Source organism: Poecile atricapillus, chromosome 12 (genome assembly GCF_030490865.1).
Source record: "Poecile atricapillus isolate bPoeAtr1 chromosome 12, bPoeAtr1.hap1, whole genome shotgun sequence".
NCBI lineage: Eukaryota > Metazoa > Chordata > Aves > Passeriformes > Paridae > Poecile > Poecile atricapillus.
In genome coordinates this window covers 7,447,266-7,469,054 of record NC_081260.1, presented here as the reverse complement: position 1 = coordinate 7,469,054, position 21,789 = coordinate 7,447,266, and the positions used below count along the sequence as shown (strand labels likewise).

Below are 21,789 nucleotides of genomic sequence, written 5' to 3'. Positions count from 1 at the left end.
TACAGTCATCTTCACTTTGATTCTATTTCAAAATCTAATCAAAAAACCAACACAGAATTAGTCCTTCACCATGTTTCTTTGCAAAATTGTTTGGACAATGTATTTAAAATAGCACTGTTCTACCCTGGCAGCATTTTATATTTACTTTATCCAGGTGTAAATGACAGCCTAAAGAATAAGGAATTGTAATCAGATACAGCATGTCTTTCCCTAATAAAACTACCTCTCTTTTCATCTTGAGCACCTAAAGTTGAAATACAATTTCCTTCTTTTGTTTCCCCATTCATTATATATGAACAGGGACAAATAAATGTCAAGTGTATTTTTAAAGGAAAAATGCACCACTATTTATCAGTCCTCCAATGCAAAAAAAAAAAAAAAATTATTCTTCTTCTTGAAGTACTTTTTCTAAGTATACAACAAGACACCAAAAATAACACATGGGAGAAACAGGGTGGCATTGGAGCAGACTGTTGATTTATGGAAGTTTCTGCTCCAGCTGAGCCCTGTGTTGCCTTACAGTGTTTCCTGGTTTATGTGAGACAAATCTGCTCTGTAACAAGACAGAAAGTAAGTCACAAGTGTCAATATGAGCAACTCCCTGAAAATAAACTTTGCTCATTTACAATACAGAGTTTCTAGTGCAGCACATGGAACTGCACTGCGGGGAAAGAGTTTGCCAGGCTCCTGAGAGCAAGCTGGGCCTATGGCAAAGCACAGGGCCCCACTCCTCAACTCTGTCGAGAAAACGGGACTCCTGGGAAGAACGGCAAGTTGGCCAGAAGCTGTGTCACCAGGTTTCCTCACCAAGCACTTGTGCAAGATGAGATTCTGCTTGTCACTAAGTGCCCCCACTCCCAGGGCTCAGGGTGCCTTCCGGGATGGGGCTGGGATACGAGGGCACTTTGAGCAGCACTTGCACAGCAGCTCTGAAAACCATGGGCTCTTCTGAACTGCCCATTTCATGATGCCAAAATGGAGCTGTTATGGGATTCCTAGATGCCTTTCACATTGCCATGGTCTAGATCTCTCACCGACCCAGATTAGTTTTGAATTTTCTGAAAGAGACCAAACTTCTTTTTGCAGAAGCTCATGGATGCAATGGGAAGGACAGAAGGAAAATTAACCTCAAGTACATTTCTACTATTTTCTAATGATCTGTACCTAACTCTAAGAGAATCCAAGAACCAGAAGAAATTTCTATTACCCCTCCATATAAGAAAACAGTGGCAGCCTTCACCAGCACATAGTAAGCTCCTGGCTTCTGAAGCACATGATTGTCAAAAAACTAAACACTTTTAATAGAAACCTGGTCCATTTACAAGCTGAACCATCAAGCAGTCACACAAGAAAAGCAAAAAACCCCAGAAAGAGCTGATGTCTTTCCATGCTGAACAGAAACCTATTTACAGTAAGCGAAATAATGCAGCTTCTAATAATATTTTTCCTCCCTCTCCAATGCATCTGCACACAACTTTCCCTTTGTTCCTGATGCAAATTCAAAGAAGCAAACCTTCCCTTGTCTGTACTCACCTGTTTCTGGGGTTCCTTTGTGCTGGTGTCCTTCCAGCACCCATTTTGCCACATTCCAGTGCCAACTGCAGATGTCATTTGATCCAGGCTCTCCATTGCATCAAACATATTTCTGTTTGGGTATCTCAGTGCTCATCAGTAATATTTTTTCTAAATAAAAGCAGAACTTGGGCTCTTCTCTGAAATCTGTCTTTAGGATATTCTATACTCAGAACAATCTGTATTCAGTTTTCTAACTGGAACTGAGCTGGTGAAACAACTGGAAACTTTGCTGCTGATTTCAGTGGGCAGTTCTTTGTGTATCCACTCACAGTTTTCTCTTTTGAGGATGAAATGATATCCACATCTTTTACACCACCAGCAGCACTCACCCTCACTTTCCGCATACCTGTGCATCTAGACATGAATAGAGATTTTATTGTTTCTGTACTCTCCATATTTGACTTCTTTCAAACCCCATGTGCAATACAAGTAACTGCACTACAAGGAAGAGAAAGTACATGTTTAAAATAAACATTTATAATTCCAAAGCCTTAGACAACAATTGAGATAAACCCAGCATCAATGGCAGCACAAGCTATGCTGTGTGATCCAAGGGGGGGGTCCTCAAGGTGCAATTCACATTTAATGCTTCTGCCATGAGCTCAGGCTTTAGGTGAAATAAAACACCCCATCTCATCTGGCAGGTGGAATAAAATGAAGGTGAGGTTTACAACACTCACTTGGTGTGGGAAGAACCATACTCACTTGACAGGCAAGGTGATGCTATGTCCCCTGATGAAGATTTAATTTCTGTATTTTTTATTTCTAAAACAGGATTGATCCCCTCCCCCCAAACCATTTTGAGTATGTTCCGGAGGGCATTCTTAACAACAGCAAATCTGTGTGCAATGCTCTCCTCAAATCTTTTGCCTTTCACATATAGGCCAGCTGCTCTCCAGACACAGCACTGGGCTACAGAATCAGGCTGCTCTGATTTATAACCTAGGTGTTCAAAATAAGGCAATCTAATTATTGATTTGATAGCCCACAATGTTTGCAGTCAGCAAAGTTTAAAAAATGCGAAATATTGACAAGGTGAAACAAATACATAATGAGGGAATTATTAAAAAGCTAATTGCTTGCCTTCTGGTACTCCTGCAGTGGATGGCACAAGACCCTAGAGCCTGCATCCCTCTAACTCTGCACTGGTTAGGAGGAAGAAACAAATGGGCAGAGCTGTCACAGGTCAGCTGTATGGAACCCCACATCATGGGAGTCCCCCAAAGAAAGACAATGACTACATGGAAATGGGAGGCATTGCAAAATAGGCAGCCCTGCATACACTGGACCCCAGACTTTCCCAGGATTTCAGAAAGGTCCTGGAGCAGGGGGAAGCCCAACAGCAACAGTTCAGTGCCACATCTATACGTCTATTTTGGGGAAACATCCAGAAGTGAAACTTTTTGCAAGTTGGTGAAACTTGATATCAAAATGCATGAAAGGCACTGCATTAAGATTTATTTAAAAAAAAATGTCCAAAGACAGGATGTAATGGAAATCTATCCAACCTACTCTGGGATGCTAACACCTGGCTTTATATATGTTCAGAAGAAAAAGTGCAGTGCCCTGATCCAGTTTGAGAAGTCCTAGCCGGAGGGTGAAATAGGGTATTGTTACAAGGTGTAGAAATCCATCCCTTTTCATCTCTGCTCCCCACTTTTTCTTCTCATTTAAATAGACTTCTAATCCTGTGGACTGTCTGGTATACACTTATTATTTTACCTTGAAGACACATTCCTTCAAGTCTGAGGGCTGTGTATGTGTCTAGATGTCTATAATAGAACAAGTAAAATAATACCATTCCCAGCTGGGCTGGATGATCTAAGCCCCCACCAGGAGAAAACTTTGATGCAAAATATAATTTCATGCAATGTATTTCAGTCATGATAATATTGCTGTAACAACTTCTAAAAATTACTCCAATATAGACAGTGATACCTAATTAATAGGCAAATTCTAAGGGGGAAGTTAAATGCTAATTTTACTGGCATTTAGCCTAAGAACTTCATTATGCCAACTTCTATTTTAAACGGTTTCCATCCCACCTTGTACTGTGCTGCTGCCTGTTCTCAGGCAGCATTGCATGGAGCACAATAATTCCATGCAAGACAGACAAGGTCACAATGGTTGGGGCTGGGTACCTGCCTGAAACCAGGAGAAAGGCTGGTCCCTGCCCCCAGGAGCCTGCAGGGACTCTGAAGCTAAGCTTTAGCCATGCTTGGAAGGGGTATATTTTGTTCAGGGCACTAAAGTGATGGTTGGCACAGATGGTTGTAGCTACTCAGGGCTCCTGAAAAGGCAAAAGGACATTGCAGCAATACAATCCCTACTGAATATTGTCCCTTCCAGTACCTGGTTAGAGCAGCCATGGGCAATGTGGGGTCAGGCAGCCAAAGGTTGCTGAGCCTTCCACACCACTGGTGAGCAGCACTGATACCAGCCAATTCTCCATCTCATCTTTCAGATAAATAAAATTCAAAATAGATGGCGCTTAAAACACTGGCAATAGCAAAGGTGCAGAAAAATACTACAGAATTCTTGAACTTACAGCCATTGCTGTGGTAAAGCTGTATCAGATTTGCAGAGAAATTAGATGCCTTGTTAGCTGCAGATAGATGCACAACTGCCCAAATTTAAACTTCCTTCTTTCCCCAGCTCACCACAGTCATTACAAATCATGTGGCTGAATGAAAGCTGAAAAAGCGCAAAGAACTTGGCAATTTTGCTGCATGGAGTCCCATAATAAATGAGGGACAAGGGGTGGAAGCACTGATAATCTTAATATCAAAGCCACATTTTTCTGCAGAGCAACTTATTATTGTTCATATGTAAAATACATCATTTTGCTTGGAGGGAACAAACTGTCCTGCACTTTATAGATAGCCATTTTATTACAGATTCCCCCATTGTGACTCAAAACCCACACAATCCACACACCCTTTCTCTTTAATAGATGCACAAGATACACAACATGGCTGGATGATGTTATGCTGCTCGTTTCAAATGCAGAGTTGGGGGTATATTTCCACTGTGCAGTATCACACATAAATTATTAACAAATGTTAAGGAATGAAAGCAGAGCAAAGCATCACCTGCCCAACTTAGTCAGTTCCTGAAAGCATCCCCCTGTTCTCAAATCAACCTGGTCACCACGGCATCTCTTCCTGGTCTCCCCATCTTTCTCCCTGAAGCAATCCAAAAATCCTGAAGGCTTCCTGGCAAGCCAGTTATTCTCTCTCCCTCCCTCTGACTTGACAGTGGCTAGGTGGAGTTTAGTTTTGTGAGCACTAGGCTGTTTTGCTAAAGCTAAAAATGTTTGTATAAAGCGAACAGCCTTGACCATAAGCAGGAAAATCTAGTGCATTGCTTATCAGTTGATTTGGCTTCACAGCAAAAGTACCACACTATTATAAAGGGCTAACACAGTGTGAAAAAGGAGCTGTTCTACTAGAATACACTCCGTTAATTCTGGTCGAACTGACATTCTCCTAGGACAAGAACTCAAAACACATTTAGACTGTTGTACTAAGTGTGGCAGGGAATGGAGCAGCAGGCTGGTTTCTCTGATGTCACTAAACAACAGGCAGACAGCCCCCTGTCCCTGTCCCCTTCCCTGCCCCTCCTCCCCCCCAATAAATCTCTGGAGAAAGAAAATGTGGGACACACTCTCACAACATCATCTTCCACCAAAGTAATATTCCAGGTTTTAAACAAAAATCCTCACCACCAGAACAGGGAAAAAAAACCCTGAAAAGTGAAAAATTCCAGCCTTGCTAGACTTACTGTAATTGTCCTCTATAAGAAGAGCCCTCTAGTTATGTGAAATGACATTGCCTCGGTGCCCCAGGCTCCCTGCATTTGCACAGGAAGGAAGCAGACACACATCTTTTTAAGAGCCATTTCCTCTCTGCTCTATTAATTTCAGAGATTAAGCAAGCCACTCCTTTGTGGCATAACAGCAAGATAGAGCCATTGTGTTTGAGGAGAGTCCTGCTCACTGGCTTCCTAACTTTCAGTGGGGGGATGCATTAGCACTTTATTCTCAGATGAAACACCAGAAAACTTCCAGCAGCCCTAAATCCCCCCATTCTTAAATTATGGTTTCAGCACAGAAGAGGCCAGAAGCACTATTCCTTCCCCCTCCACTGATGAGGGTTTCAGGGTCTCACTGACACAGTTCAGGATGCAAAAAAAACAAATTAGTTGCATTAGAGGAGGAATTTTCTTTCCAAGGGCCCTGAATCATCAGGACTTTAATCAGGATTATTTTACCTGGATATACACATCCCACCTCCTGTCCCTCCCTGCTATCTTGAACCTGAAGAACAAAATTTACCATCTTTTTTTCCCTCTTCTTCCTTTAATTTTTTTCCTCTTTTTTTTTTCTTCTTTTAAATTTTATACACCCTTTGGGCTCTTTTGCTTGCACAAAATTCCTTCAGCTTGTACCAGATGCCTGATGACCTTTAATAATACAGAGGCCATTGCCTCTCCATTTCAAAGACCATCATCACAGCTCATGTTGGAGCCTGGGACTATTTGGGCAACCAAAGCAACCACCAGCTGACCAGAGCCTCAGCTATTCCTAGTTTTCTGACGGGAAAAGAGAGAAGAAGGAGAAGATTCAGCAAATGAAGGGTAATTTGGAATCCCCACTCCAAGCCTGGGCTTCCACATTTCCTCCTAAAGTTCATTTAGATGTTTTATCCTCAGCTTTCCAGATTTCTTTCCAGACTGTTAAGCAAATAGGCTGGGAACACAGGACCGTTTTGGAGTCAGCAGCTATAGGAAAAACCACTTTGCAGGGGTGCACAAAGCTGCAGAATCCTTGAGATATGTTCACATTTCTTACAGTGTAAACACGGCCCTTGCTGACCAGAAATACCATCAGCAGCAAACAGATACCTTCAGGAGGAGGGGGAAAAAGATAACACACGCTCAGAGCTCTTGAGCAGCAGCAGCAGCAGGAGAAAGAGCGATCTCCTGGCTGCAGCAGGAGTGTGTGAGCCAGAATACTGTTTGTACTGTACCTTCCCTTGCAACACAGAGTCAGGAACACAAAACTCTTCCAGATAAAACAATCTGCCTATTCAGCAGCTTTCTTTTCATGAGCTGCTTCATCTTTGCAGGCTTTTACCCTTTCCCCTCCCCGCTTCCCAGTCACCAACTGAAAACTTCAGAAAGAAAAGAAAAGGAGAAAGGAGTTGTTCAGACAAAGGGCTGATTTTCTGCAAAGGGAGGGCAACCACACAGAAAACATGGTCACAGTGTTCTGGGCACAGTGCTGGCACATGGCTCTGCCAGTATTTGTAGGAGTCTGCTCCCCAGACACTGCTTCAGGTTTTGGGACCATACATTTAGAAAAAGGAGGGACCTGTAGCTCCTGCAGCTCCAGCAGCAGCCTCCTGGATGTGTTCATAGCCAACACTGCAGCTGGGTATTTGCACCTCTGCACCTTCTCCCAGCAGCTACAATGGAGCAGGTCCCTGGCAAGCTTTTGCCTGTTATCAATAGAAATCTTAACCCCATCCAGAGATTTTTCCTCTGGGACATTCTCTTGCAAAAACCAGTTTGGGTTGGGTTTTTTCCCCCCACTGTTAAACAGAGACACTTTTCTGGTGTATGAATGTAAATCACCAGTTCATATTGCAGAGGTGACTCAACATCCATTTAGATGCCAACATGTAGTTAATTCTGGATAGAGCAGGATGTGATTCAGCAACTACAGGCAAATAGCAGGGTATTCATTTCATCTTCAAGACTCCATTTTTCTTAATGAATTTTAAAAAAGTAATTTATTAATTTTTACTTTGTTGATTTTTTTTTATTACAGTCATTACTGGTCTAACACAACTCTTCTCTAGTATTCAGAAAACCTATGAGGCATTGTAGCATTGCCACACATCAATAAGGCTAAAAATCCTCTGCTGGGCATCACATTTGGCTTAGCCTCTGAAAAGTTTTCCTCTATATTTTATCAAAATTTCACCCAAAATACACACACCACTACAGCTGTTTTACACAAACCGCTGGAAGCAGCTTCTCTGTTGCTCTGTCCTCTTAGGACAGTGCCAGAGCAGGGCACATCAGGTAGTGCCCCCTGCCTAATGGGCAGTTTGGAGGATCACAGTCACCTTCCATCCACATCCGAGCTGCTGGGAACAGCAGAGATGAGATGATTGCAAAATAGGCAAGATATGTATTTTTTACTCTGTTCTTTGTGAGGTACAGAAATGGCTGCATTGAACATCTCAACCTATAAAGTTGAACAGGAGAAGCCCTGGTTAGCAGTGATGATGTAGAGGGTGCACAAGGATGCTGGGACAGGCCCAGTTCATGGACATGCTCCTTAGCATCTTCTCCTGAGCAGTTCTGAGTGTCTTCATCAAAAGCACAAGTGTTACCTTTACATAGTGCTTTGCATCAAGGTTGGCATGGGGGAAGCAAACTACCTGAGCAATCCTGGAAGATCTAAAAGGTAGGATTTATTAGTTTTAATACTAAAATATTTTAAAAATCTACCCTCATCATAAACTCAGGAGCCTTGAGTCACTGAAGAAAGATACTGGGATTTTTTTTTTTTAGTTGTAATTTTGGAGTTTAGAAGCCCAGACTAAGTGACAATATTAAATCATCTGTCACAGCAACCCTGTTTCCAACACACAAATCTTTTCTCATGTCTTCTATACAAATCCTATTCACTTATTGCCTTTATGCCCAACTTGACTAAAGAAACAAATGTGATCTTTGCCACTCACTTTGTGTCTGGCTGTTCTTCCCTGTACCGCTTCCAGGGATTAAGGGGACTTTGGTGATGGGGAAGGTCTGGACCAGGACTTTGCATTAGAGAGAATACCATGCTTATTGACAGGGGTTTTGGTCCCCAAATCTGGAAAACAGCTCCCCATCTACTTACAGCTTACTACAAAACAAATCTGCACTGGATTACTTAAAACCAGAACTTAAGTGTTTCTATAAGAACCCTTTTTCTAAAGTGCAATAATGGCCTATTAGCTTTCATTTAAATTGGCTCCTAATGGAGGTAAATAAAATGACAAGGATTGTTTTCACTCTGCTTGTCTAAATTCCAGCACACACCAGCTGATGAGCAGTGTTACTACCTTGTTCAGACAAGACCTGAGTCCTTTGGATTTAAATTCTACCCTGAACAGTTCACCTTTCAGATGTGTTAAACATCAGCCCTGCCATGCAATAGTTAGCTTCATGGAGGATAAAAGCAAAACACAATAGAAATAAACACAAACAGGGCTCAGCACTGTACAGTCACTTTGAGGAAAAAAAATTATATTAACTATAGGGCATAATTGCATTAGAATTTGGTTGTTCAGAAAAAATTACCAGTGTTTCTTTGCACAAGGAAATATTTTTCTAATCTTTGCCAGACACAAAACCAGGAGCAAGGAATTAAGCAATGAGTTTAAAATGGTTCAACTTTAAAAGCAGATTGTAAAATGAAGGGGAAAACTCTCAGTGAAAGCTGAGAATAAGGTTTCTTAATCTTACACTGAAGGGTCATATATGTGCAAGCTCAGTACCTCACAACCCTTTTTGAGTAAGTAAAGGTTTAAAACGTTCTTTAGCGTGCCTGAATTCCTTTCCAATGTGACCTCAACATGCCATTCCTCTGTCTTTATCTGCCGACACAGCAGAGCTGTTGACCTTTCACCAATGACCCGAGCAATCAATAAACAGCCCAGAATCTCTCTCCATAGAAATACTCCACCAATGAGTTCCTCCCTTGCTCTCTGCCATTCCTGAACTTTTCCTCAGGCCCTTGGCTGTGCATCAGTATGACTTACCAAACAACACAGGGCTCAGAAATACATTTTCTTGGGCATTTCCTATCCAAACATATTAAACCTGTAAGTGGTTTTGCTGTTGTTTGCAGTGCCACAAGCTGCTTTCACATTACTGTAGGATCTACAAGAGCTCTGCCTCATGCTAAGCACTTTGTGTTGACTTCCAAGGACAGAATCCAAACTCAAAATAACTCAAATATGCTCAAACTGTTGAAGAGTTAGATAACAAATCAAGAAAATAAAAAAAAAATATTATTAAAGACTTGCCCAAACACCAATTGGCAAAATTTCATCTTAAAGAACATTAAACAAAAAATTAACACAGTCATTTACAGATGCCTGGAATAAGAAAAGAAATTAAGGCAGATCAGAAAATATTAGTGTCACTATGGGTGTCTCTCAGATGAGTTCCAATGCTATAAATTCTGCTGTACTGTCACATTACATGAAAAAGGATTGAATGCAACTTTTCTATCAATATGATATGACTCAGATAAAATAAAATAAAATATGACTCAGAAGGAGTCATATTTTAGAGGTTTCACAAAATGGGGAACCGGTCAAGTGCTGCAATATGTGTTACTGGGGTACAGAAGAGAGAACAACCATTCCCTGCAGTGCTTACGGTAAACACACCAGAGCATTGATAAAGATCTGAGAAGCCAAAAGAACAAAAACTATCAGATATCAGCCATAACCAGAAATGAAACTAATTAGCCCATAGAATCTTCATCAAACTGAGTGAACACAGAGGTAAAGCAAAGCTGCAAGTACTAAAATGGGACTTAAGATTATTAAAACTGGAAGAAAAACAGTTTGAAGAGTTTATTCCCCTGACAACTAAAATGCTCAACAGGAGTTTCTCTACATCTCTACATATACATACACTCATATATATAAACTTCTTAGTCTATATATATTTATATATATATATGTACAAAATCTAAGGAAGCCCTTGCAATAGCTCTTAAAACATTAATATTTGCTGATCCAAGATGCCTAAAATGTCAAAACACAATAAACCTGCTAAAATTTGCATGAACTGCTACTTGCTCATATGCTCCACATACTCCAGAAGACTGATTTCTTGTTTCTCTCCACACCATTAAAAAAATATAATAAAAAATTGGTAGCATGATATTTTTCTGAATTGTTCTCTTACATTAATAATGTAAATCAGTACTAAATGAAGCATAATATGGTATTTTTATATATTTTTTTTCAGTCTCTCTAACTTGAAAGTATGTTCACTGGGCATTGTTACAACCCACTAATGACAAAGATTAAGTCTTTAAAGAGTAGTGGCAGCAAAATTTTAATAAAAATGAAAAGTCATTAACCTGCTTTTTGCAGAAGTGAGTGTTTGCATTATTTCCCACACTGCAGAGAGCTGCAATGTGCACAGCAGCTCTGAGTTATTTATTTATCCTTAATATAAATAAGCCAGAGTGGTTTAAATAGCAGTATTTAACAGATTGCATTGATGGATCAATACAATATTCCACTGAAATTAAATTTCAAGCAGACAAGAGCTATAAAAGCCTTTGAATAGAAAACCACTTGGCCTTCTTCTAATATCTAAGTCCAGACCTTACAGCCTGATCTCCTAGAAGGATTTCATGGGTAGGGACTCCTGCATTTCACCTGGGCTGTTTCATGCCTGACCAGGGTGCCTGTGAGAGCTGCTGAGGCTCTGTGTGAGCACAGGAGCTGCTTGCACCAAGCCCCAGGTATTTCTGAGGCATCTGCAAATAACTTGGTGAAGGGAAAGAATAAGCTCTTCAGATTTCTACACATTACAGCTATTTCTCAGTGTAAGAATGAGAGTCAAATGTCCTGTTTGGGATTGTTTAAATAAATTGGCACAGACTTCCAGCTGGGCATCTCTCTTGCATGCTCTATGAGTGCAGGATGCTGGTCAGGAAGGAAGTGGTCTGACTCTGCTGGACAAGGTATACAGAAAAACAGGAGCCCTTGGCTATCAGCCCTGGTCCTCGCCTGACTCACTGTGACTGCATCACCCCACAGTGCTGCACAGTCACAGTGCTCTGACAAGAGGGACAAACTGGAAATAATATGATGGAAGAACATGCAAGCCTACCTTCCCTTTTTTTTGCCTCTCAGTGTGTACAGAAAAGCCCTTGAGATGCCAGCACTCTCCAGGTCAAAGCTATGTGGGAATACTTGAGCTGTGCTGGGGTTTTGGCTTTAGTTTTTTTTTATTCTTTTAGTTTTCTTCCTTTTTTTTGTTTTTCCTTTTAACCTAGATGGAATTAATTGAATGTGCTGCTTAAGAAGAAAGTAAGAGTGTAAAACTGGAGAAGCATGATAAGTAGGTGTATTAATAAACAGGCTTCTAATTTCTTATCTCTGATGGTATTCAGTACTATTTTAAATATTCTCAAAAGAATCACAAACATACAGGTCATATATAAAATCCCTGATGAAGCAATTTAATGCTAAATTAAAGCTGAAAATAGGTAAGCCCAACTCGTGGGATCTTGGGTATTTTCAAAGACTAAAATAGAATCAACACTACCCAAAAATACCTTGTGTTTTCCAGATTTTTAAATATTTATTTCCTAAATTAAATAGAGCAGGATTAGCTAGTTCTTACAGCTTAGCAGGAAACAATTCAATTTCCAAGCCAATTGTATATTGACAGTTTGCAACAATGGGCTTACTTTACAAAAAGAGAATGGGAAAACAGTTGCATATTTCTGAAACACTTCCAGAGAATTTCCTTTGAGAACACATTGGGTGAAAAGTATACAAACAGGCATTAAATATGAATGTAATTTAATAAATAGCCACTCAGCTATATAGTGTGATAAATAGGTAATAAGAATATAATATGGGCATTTACCTTTCAGCTTCCAAAGGAGCTGGAAGCTAAAACAATAATATTTTCATTAGACTCTCCTGCTTGGCATCAAGAGCCAATTTCCACCTATTAATATGGATTTCTATTACCTGCCTTGTGAATACTGTTAACCCATTTATCGAGCAAGAAGCCATATTTTTGTCACTTATTACAAGCAGAAGGGGAGCAGACGGATTGCTAAACCATGTCACATTAGAGCACCAGATTAAATAATTTGACCTAGAAGATATTCCATGTACATTTAAAAAGGGAAAAAACCCCCACTGCAGCCCTGCTCGTCTTACATTCAGTAAGACCTCTCGCAGGACCAAATTTTACCTTGTGATATGAGGAATAAAAAAAAAAAAGAACAAAAAAAATCCCTCTGCAGACAAATTGTAAACGGAGGCATGTGTAATTAAACATGCCTCATTGGTTCTCTTGATCTGTCAATAGTGGGTAGGAGGAGGCTGATTTAAGTTAAACGACTCAAATCTTATGAACATTTGTCCCTTTTTGTCTCCTCTAAGCTAAGCATCATTGAACAGAACAACAGCCAAATATGAGGAGCTTGGAATTAAATGTTTATTATTCAGATTACAGTGGTGCCCAGAACATGCCAGGCAGTTTCCTAGAAGTTTTTTCCAGTGCAAAGGGAGGTGCCAGGACAGGTCCCTTTCTCAGTTCCTGATCTCTACCAAGAGCACACATCCCCTCCACCCCGAGCATAGAGTCCCTCTCCTGCTCCCCTCCTCCCACCGCTGTGGAGATGAACGGATGGATGATGGTGCTATCGCAGAGATGACAAGCACACAGCTATTAATCACGTTTGTTGCTAAACACATTAAATTTCCACCTTCCCACAGCGCTGAGGTCTCCTTGTCCTCACACCCAGTTCCCAGCGGCAGTGAGCAACACTCAGCAGCTAATGGGTCCAAATGAGCATTTAGCTCATTAGCATTTAGCATTTAGCTTTAGCCCCCTCGTACCTCCCTGCTCTACCACTCTCCTCTTGAGAGGGTGTCAAAACTCTAAATTTTTCTTGCCATTCCCACTGGATCAGATTATAAAACAAGCCTGCTTCAACGTCTGTGAAAAAAGCTCCACAATATGCACCTCAGCCACTTTCTCTGGAGCAATAACCTAGGAGCAGTACTTGTATTCCTCCCACTCTACACATCTCAGCTACAGATGCCAAAAATACCAAGACCTCAATCCACAAGATATATACAGGATCTGGTAAAGCTGTAGAATGCAAGCAGAGTTTCTGAAGTTACAATACCTGAAATTTTCTGTTCTGTGTTCACTGGAGTAATTGAAGATATTGAAAGGTAACTGGGATGTCTCAACTTTCCTTGCCTCATTACCTACTGTTGAAAGACCACAAACTTTACTGTAACCACTTGGTGCTTGGTTGCCCCCTCACCTGGATATTCTTGTTTCAATTCAATTTTGTCAAGCCACTCCCTCTGTGTATCTTTTTGTAAGACTCCCATCAACTTCCACTCCTGGCACAGCAGACAGCTTCCAGCACCACACATTCCAGTGGGGCCAAGGGAACTCCAAAACTCCCACTGAGAAAAGAACATTTCTCTTTTCCTTCCCTGAAACCTCACAGTGATTCTTAAGTTAGTGAGTTACTCAGAAGTCATTGAGCGATCAGGCTGCTCATTATACTCCTCAATGAGATTACTACCACAAGTAATTCTCAGTGCAGTACTACAGGTTAGCCAATCTTACATCCTCTTCAAAAGACTCAAAGAAGTTCTGCACCTTTATGAAAAAGATTTTTAATTCCTCTCATACTCTCGGATAGTAGTTTTATCCCATATTTTACTGTTTCTCACACTGCAAGTTCATGCATACCCATTTATTTCTCAGCGGTCCTTTAATCCTTTTCTGTCCATGCTGCAGCTCAGCACAAGGATGAGGGTATCTCTACAAGCCACGTGCTCAAGAGGCTCTATCAATATGCATGCATGATGCAAGGCAGAAAAATATTTCTGTTGAAGAAGAATCAGAAGTTGGGGCCAGACATTTTATACTTGAGCCAGATTTTGATAAGACATATCATGAATTCATAGGGCTTTTATAATTTTCAACAGCAAGAGGATTAGACCCTACACTGACAAGAGCAAAAACATCACTTATTAGAAGTATGTGTCATACTGAAATAGAGTAAAGCACCTGAAAGACAAAATGTATTGTCTGATAAAAACACTAAGCACTTTCAAATTCAACCCAGTGATGACTTGCCGAGTCAGTGCTTCATTTGTCTGGCAGAGTCAAAATTACAATGACTTCTGTTCCAACACTCAAAAATGCAAGACATGCAAAGGGAAGCCAGGATTTAAACCATGGTTTCACACAACAGCAAGGATTCAAACTATGCATAATACACGGACGCTTAGGCCATAGGGAAGAAAGGAACAGTAAGAATCTTTATTTGGATCCTAAAATTTTATGCAGCGAGTGTGCAAAAAAGACCAAAGAAATTTTTTTAAAAAACTATATTCAGGAAAAGGTAAAGATAATGATTCAAAAAGCCCCAATCTCCTTCCAGTCTGAAGAAAGATTCCAAAACCAAAAAGAATTTCAGTTTCATCCTTCTTCTCCCTAAAATATTCAGAGTGCTGCAAATCTGTTACAAACTAAATGACTTTTTGTACAGAACTTCTAAAACCCTTGACTTTTAATAAGGTCGTGCATCATTTGATTTTAATTACAGATTTTTTTATCCCTTAAATTTGACTAAAAATGATGTGATTTACAAAGCAAACAAGCCAGTTAAACAAAGCTAATTAAATTCACCAGAGACAGCCTCGCTTTTCCCCTCAGTGAGTGTTTATTTCAGCTCCCAGTGCTCTGATAGCTCCTGACAGCTTGCTGGGACACAAGAAAGAAGTAGGTCAGGGTAAGCTGGAATCAGCAACAGAGGATCCCATTAGACAGGCTTGTAGGGTAATACGGAGATCGAGGAAGTGTGTGATGTAGTGACAGTGTTAGAGACACATAACAAACAGCCTGAGGACAGCCTCCAGCAGAACCAGTACATTTATCTTCTCTGTGTTATAATGACCTCTCACACGGTTTATCCAGTCTGTGATTTCTCGTACAATAGGTGCTGTATAAACCTAATGACAAAAATGTGCTCCCGGTCAGCCAAGTGGTGCCAGAGCCAGCAGCAGCACAGCGGCTCTTCTCGCACAGAGCCCTGGCCATTCGGACACGGAGCTGCCAGCTCCTCGCTCAGGGGCCTGTGCATGCACACAGGATCTGTCCTCCACTCCAGCTGGGAATACAGGGAGGGACTCGCTGTGCTTAAGATCAAAGGACAAGAAGACTGGTTTCTCCTAACCAGCTTCTAAAACATTATACTGATGATGGTGGTTGCAGTACCTACACTGGATCTGAATATATCAAGCACCCCAAAGTGGCAAGAAAAGCCATTGTGGCATCCAGGGAGTGCAGCAAAATCGTGTCATGGGGCACAAAGGATGCCTACTCCCCGCTGAGCTGTTGTCTCGGGGTCATGGGGAACAAGAACCCCGGTCCTTTTATGCCTTTGGATGAGGCAGGAGGGCTTGGGTCTGTCTTTCTATACCACAGCACCTCTGCCTTTTGGACCAGCAACTGGCAGGGAGGAGAGGCTGAGAAAGCTGTGGCTTTGGCTGGTTTTCCCAAATGGGTTTGCTGTGAGATGAATAAACATCAGTGGAACCACGGAGAAGAGCAATCAAAAAGACCAAAGTGATCCACATAAAATAAAAAATGCTCTATGTACCACTGTTTTAGACGATTTAATGTAAGGTACATTTTTACCACATGTGTATATACCCAAATAATTGCTAATGCAACTCTTCCTTCCTGAAGAAAAGTATAAAAGTATTTTGTTTAAGTGCCTGGGCGTAAGAGTGGAAAATACACCACCATAAACTCTCCAGTTTTAATATTAAGTCAGAGGCAACTGGAATAGCAGAGTGCTAACTTCCTTTGTTCTGTGACTATTGCTCACACCTTTAAAAGTCCAAAGTCTCCCCACCATCTCTGGCAGTGCTGTACATACACCAAATATTTAAATTATGGGAGTCCATTTCTCAGGCTCACACACAGCCAAAAAGATTCTCCCCAAACCCAAACTGTGTGGCTCACAAGTGTGTTCTGTCTCAGAAAACAGGTACCTTTGACAATCAAAACAATCTGAATCTCCATGGGCATAAACAAACACAAATGGAGAATGCTGGCTTTTTTTTGTTTTTTTTTTTTGTTCAGAGCTCAACAGATTCACTCTGCTCAGAGATTTCTCCAGTATCCACTTTACTTGACGTGCCTAAGTGACTTGGTTTGCAGCAGCAATGGGGGTCATCCTAATAAAACAGGAGTTTCATTTTTCTCACCCTGACTTCATTTCCCCCTTTACTCAGTAAGAGTGCATCATGCTCAGCATTTATCCCCTCTGTTTCTCATTACAAGCTTTCTGCAGCACAATCCCCATCCTGTGGCAGCCGTACTTCCTATTCTTCAGGGGGTCACACTGTGTGGTCATTTGCACACACTCATTTTATGACACCACACATCCCTTTCCTGCAATTTTTCCTTAAGCAGACAGTTCCACTGACTTCACAGAGGTTTGGACTGATTGATGCCTATTTGCTCAACCCCTGAGCATCAAGGTAAAATCCAAACCTAGTTCAATGTCCTAAAGAAAAACATGCATGTCATAATGAAAATATGCATTAGGATAAAAGCATTAAAATAAAGGAAGACAATGAGAATGATCAGAGCAACATTGCCTGCAAGGAAGGAAGGAAGCTTTTAATAGCACTAAAATATAAAATTGATTTGTACACATATTTGATAAAAATCAATACAATTAGCAAGTAACTGAATACTAGAAAGGGAAATTGATTGCTCGAGGGCCCAGAGGACTCAGGGCAATCGGTCCATTCTTCTAGCTTCTCCACTCTTAATAAAAATTTACTTTTCATAATCCTGCCTGAACTTTTTTCCCATTAATAATGCTTCTAAATAGCTCTTTTTTTAGCGCTATTATTGCGGACCTGCTTGCATTACATTTGGAAGCAGATTCAAGTGGCATGTCCTGGCCATTTTGCTATCTGCAGCACAAACCTCCAAGCAAGAGCATAAAAGAATACAGGCTAATGAACAGCAGTGCAGGTACACTTGAGAAGAGCTTATAAGTTTAGGTACCAAAGTTTAAATAAACAGATTACCATAGAATTGATTTGCTACATCAATTTGGTCAGCTTTTGCTGATACATCATTTCTGCCTCAAAGGAGAAGAGCCATTGGTTTGAAACAACTAATTAAGCATTTTGAACCATGGCCTTACAAGGGGAGTGCGGCAGCACTACTTTTCTTTGCTGCCTCCCTTCTCTCACCCAGTGATTCCTCACTGCAGCATTAAAATCATTACTCCGTGTGAAACAGGAGGCTCAATTTACAGTCAAATATAGACAATATGAAGTGGCTTCTACAGCCACCATCTCCGAGTGGATTTCAGTTTCAGGCAAGGGCATCTTCTCTTTCTTCTTTAAGGTAGGATTGGAGGAACTAAAAGGCAATTGCTTTTCCCCACACAGAAGGAGGAAGACTCCCAGCGGAGCCTCCCAGGTGAGTGTTTCCATTACAGTCAACCAGTTGCACAACCAGATCCAGGATGCACACAACCCCTATGCATCTACCAAGTAGGCTTCTCTTTCAAAAGATCAGATGCCTTCTCACACAAGAACTTTCTCAGATGTTAAGCTTTGTCCACTGACTCATTTTAATAGGAAGCTCTTTAAGCCAAAAACTACCTTTGGGCCCTCAACAGGTTCCCTGCCAGTCTTCAATTCAGGGTGACATTTGCTGCAAACCAGGGCCCTGATTTGGCAATAAACTTCAGTGTATACTTAAATAGAGCTCTATGAGTAGCCCTATCCAAACCAAAGGCAAACAAAATTTTTTTCAGATTAATGAGATAACTTGCCTGCTTAAAATTCAACAATGTAATTTAAGCACTTTCTAATGCAGTAAGCCATTGAACTGATTAAAATCATATATGCATCTCATCATATTCACTTTAGCAGAGACTCTTTTATTCCAGAAATTTCAACACACACTTATTTCTCAGTGGTCCAACCAGACCAGAGACTAAACTGGGCCATTATATCAGCCTAAGGAAATATCCATGGATGCTTTGCAACTCAAGTGGCAACCTGTAGGAATGCCTCTGTAAGGGAGGAGGGAGGAGAACAGGCTAGCAGTGCATCAGTCTAAGTGATGCCTCACTGAGTTCTTATGATGTTCTTATTCCAAAGTCTGTCCTGCTGCTTTTTCTTACCAAGAAGAGACTGTAGTCTGGACTCAGAAATAGAAACCTGACATTACTCAGTTTCAGTGCTGGCCTTCTTTATAACCATGACACAACTACTTTAATCTCTTTGCTTCCATTTTTCTGCCTTTATTAATAAAGCTGAGGGAGTAAAACTTACTTCACCTAACTCATACATCTTTTGAGAAGATTAAATGCTTATTCTGTGTAAAGTACTTGGAAGATGAAAGACATCAAGTAAATATTAATCATACCTACCACACCTACCAACAGGATCTTCAGTACACTGATTTGGATCCATGCTTGAAGAGGCTTTCTTTGTGAAATTCAGGAACTATGCTTTCTTAGAGTAGTAGAGCTGAATTAAAGCTAATCAGGAATTCCCATGTTAATTGGCTTTCTAGCATTCAGAAGATCATAAGAAGGATGATGCTTCCATTTCAAAAGACAGCACAGTGTCCCAGAATTAATTATATCAAACTGGCTGAAGCCCATTTACAGCATGGTCATGGAGGAAACTATTGGTGTTCATCCACTGGCATTCATCTCAGGGCATATGCACTTGTAAATCAGCTCCTATTCAGTAATGAAATGTCGAGTGACTCATTCTTTCTACATTTGAAAAAGCTCTCAGAGAGAACCAAAGAGTCTTTTACTTTCTGGTCTGCCTTTATAAACACTGAATTATGTCTCCTTACTTCAGAGAAGCTACAAAGCTTCAGAAACAGCTGTAAAAGAGAACATTACTGTCTTTGGTTCGCAAAATTCAAGGCCACCTTAAGATCCCAAATTGCTGTTGAAGGAGATTTGGAAAGATGTTTAATTAGCAGCTCAGATGATCTAGATCTAAACTAGCTTCCTGGTGCAAGGTGCACTGGTCTCATGCAGACATGCCCCTGAGGCTGTCCCAGGAAAGTCTGTCCCAGGGAAAGCCAGCCTGGGGCAGGCTGGCAATGCTGCTCTGGTTACTTCTGCTATTGCATATGGGTCAAGTGCCAGATTATTTACTTAATGTCTTAAGCAACTCCTGCAGCCCAAACTCAGCTCACACAGCCACTGTTGTCCTGCTGACACTGAACTGCAGGTTGGCCAGGTGAAAGCGGACCTCACTGTTTCTGTCTGAACCAGTGAATTCAAATAAGGACAGCAGGGTAGTCATACCTTCACTTTTGCCCCACTGTTAGCACCAGCTCACATCCAAGGGGAACATCTCACCGCTGCACAGGGATGTGCTTCAGCCGGCTATGAGATACCTGGGCTGCCCCAGCACTGTGCCCACCCAAGGAAAATCCCTCTGGCAAAACAAACCAAATCAAGCCATTCCTGTGATCATGGGGAGCGCACAGCCCTGGCACTGTGCTGCTCCCTGCCACAGCTCTGCCTGCCTCTGGAAAGGCGACACCAGGTGAGACCCCAGAAGCAGGGCCAAAGAACCACAACAAAGGCATGAAAGGAAGAGCAAAAGGGAAAAACAAGGCCTGCAAACTTAAGAGACAACAGAAATAAAGAAAAGCAGTGCCTGGAAGGCAGTGTCCAAGGAGCACAGGACAAGTTTACACACAGGATGCATTTACTGCTTGAATGGAAGTCATAGGAATTGCTGGACCTTGTGGACCAGGCATATGAGAGATTCCAGCCTTACTGAGGCAGTTCTGAACCTGCTGTGTCTTCATCATCTCCCAGACACTTGCTCAGTTTCCTTAGTTCTCCTGTCTCCTTGGCTTTGCCCTCCCTTTGGTCCCAGCATATCCCAGCCCATCCCAGCTCTCTCCCCTACCATTGCCTCCTCGTACTTTGGATCTCTTCACCTCTACACCCCCAGGTCTCTGGTTCTCCATGTGTGGCTGCAACAGCACCAGCTTGCAAAGCCAGGCCAGCCAGTGCCGCAGAGCAGCTCCGCTGGTGCTGGCTGTGCCAGTCTGTCTCCTCACCAGGATCCAGCTGGATGAATGCATAAACAAACAAGCTATACTACTGACACAGCTATGCTCAAAAAGGAAATGGCTGCTGGATGTTATTGCATAACCCTTCTGAATAATGAACGTGTATTTCTTGAAAATACATGCCACCTAATCCCCTCGGCATTGCAAACACGTACCACAGGATGGTAATTTAAGTTAATCAAGCCCTAAGCTCTGTGCAAAGTTTAACAGTTTGCTTTGCTACTGTTTGAGGAGCAGATGGGCAAAGCACTCAATGGCACATTTTCTGCCATTCTTGTACAAAGGGCTGTACCTGTTTCTGTTCCAGGCATGAACATCAACAAATGGATGTTTGCTGGACTAGATAGTCACTGAATACCCTGAAATAACATACATGTAGATGCTCCACAGGGAGATCTTGTGGGCAGCCAGAATTGGTCATTTCCTGGCTAGTTTGCCATTACTGCCATTCTTAGATATGATAAAATTAAAGCAACAGGCTATTATAAGGCTCCTTGTAAGGAGCCTTCCTTATCTGCAGAAGTATCCACATCCACAGTCAGTTCCATGCAGACAAGGAGTACAGATTTTCTTACTCAACAACACTTGACACTGTTGTTGTAGCTCACAGTGTATCTATGTACACTGTCTTGCAAATGACTCTGGACTGTACCTAGCATTGCATGTGGGCATCAGAAACGAGTCTGAGGGTGTCATTTAGTGTTGCTAGAGGACACAAAATGATTCACACGAACACACGATCAGTGTCAGAACAAAAAACCGTACCTTTATTCTCTAACTCCAGTATTTATAGATTCTCTACAATGACCAGGGATTGGATAATTAAGTTACCACCTTCCAAACCACACTGGTCATAAAAAATGTCCATCAAAAGACGTTTCTTAGAAGGAATGTGATAAACAACTTATGTTTATGTTACTTTCATGAGAAAGCAACTAAGACTGTGAAAACATTATCAGAAGGCTTCAATTTCCAGGGCGACAATTTAGATTTCAAACCACCTCTGTAGACAGTCACTGAAATGCTCTATTTCTGGCTAATTTGTGGGATGCTGGGCTGGGGGAGAGAAGAACTGACAAGGGGAAGATAGCAATATGTAGATAATGTGTAAAGCAAATGTGATTTTAAAGAAAGGGCAATTCAGATTGCCTTAGTCGAGCTTTTTCTAGGTATGTAGAGAGAATGGGAAGCAAGGTGGTAAGCAATAAACAGTCATCCTGTGACATTCAACATCTTCATAATTTATAACCA

General features: G+C 41.3%; 1 protein-coding gene across 3 annotated transcripts in view; it reads right to left on the bottom strand.

Moving 5' to 3' along the window:
* MAMLD1 (mastermind like domain containing 1) overlaps nucleotides 1-21,789 on the bottom strand; it is an 83,589-nt gene that overhangs the window by 49,153 nt on the left and 12,647 nt on the right. The window lies entirely within an intron of this gene.